This window comes from Crocuta crocuta, unplaced genomic scaffold (genome assembly GCF_008692635.1).
Source record: "Crocuta crocuta isolate KB4526 unplaced genomic scaffold, BGI_CrCroc_1.0 scaffold1197, whole genome shotgun sequence".
Lineage (NCBI taxonomy): Eukaryota > Metazoa > Chordata > Mammalia > Carnivora > Hyaenidae > Crocuta > Crocuta crocuta.
Window position 1 is genome coordinate 113,394 of NW_027527978.1, and position 1,130 is coordinate 114,523.

The window sequence follows — 1,130 nt, forward strand, 5'->3', positions numbered from 1 at the left end:
AAAGGGGTGCCTGGGTGGTGGGGTCGGTTAAGCTATTGACTTTGGCTCAGGTCATGATCTCTTGGTTTGTGGGTTCCAAGCCCCATGTCCTGCTCTGTGCTGACAGGTTGGATCCTGGAGCCTGTTTTGGATTCTGTGTCTCCCTCTCTGTCTGTTCCTCCCCCACTTGTGCTCTCTCTCTCTCTCTCAAAAATAAATAAATGTTGAAAAAATTTTAAGAAAGAAAATAAATACAAATGTAGGCTGTTTTGCTAATTGTTTTATAATCACAACAAATTCGCACAGAGAATGCCTTATGCAAAACAACACAATAAAGGTTTGAAGATGAAGGTGTCTCCTTAGGCAGGACTGAAGACTTCGGTATTTGGAAATTCCAAATACTGCAAGGCTGCAGTCCTTGTTTTTGGCTGGATCACTAGGTGTGTGACACAGTTCATGCTTTTAACCAGATTTGAACAGAAGAATGGCCACTTGGCCCGTGTAGTAGATGAAATTTGGTTTCATGTGTCCTATAACTATCAGAGTTTCTCACAGCGATACAGGGTCGTACTTTTGTCAAACTCTTTTAATATGGACCACAAGGTCATTCTCTATGTTCCATTTCTCCAGTGCCTGAGTAGCACATGCCACTGAGTCCTGTTACATTGCCTCCAACACGTGAGCAGTTTTGATCATTTCATCCGATCATTTTGTCTAATACATTAGGAGTGTGGGTTCTGCTATATCTTTTATTTTACTAGGAAGTCGCCCTGTTTAGGTTTAGCATTCAAATTTTGGACTACTTTTGTGGGCTGGGGTTCCAATGGTCATGCATTTAAAGAATTACTTTGGTTCATCTTGTTCTTCTGGGGCTTCCTCAGCCTTTGGGGACAGAAAGCATTTTCCCAGGCCAGCATTCTGGTGTTTCTAAGTGGAGGAGCACTACATTGAGATCCCCCAACTGGTGCTTTCTGTCTCCTCTGGTATCCCTTAGCATGGAAGAAGATTCTTGAGCCTGCAGGATCAAAGAGTCTTTCCAGGTGGCTGTTTATTTTTGCTGCATCCCAAAGCTGATGCCCTTTGGAGAGTGGGATTGGCCCCTAGTTATGGCTGAAGCCTTCCCACTGGTTCCACCTATTGACCCGGGTGGC

The 1,130-nt window shown here is 44.1% G+C and overlaps 1 pseudogene; it reads right to left on the minus strand.

Moving 5' to 3' along the window:
* Nucleotides 1-441: 441 nt before the first annotated feature.
* LOC144222388 (dynein light chain 1, cytoplasmic pseudogene) lies at nt 442-675 on the minus strand (annotated as a pseudogene).
* Between the last annotated feature and the right edge of the window lie 455 nt (nt 676-1,130).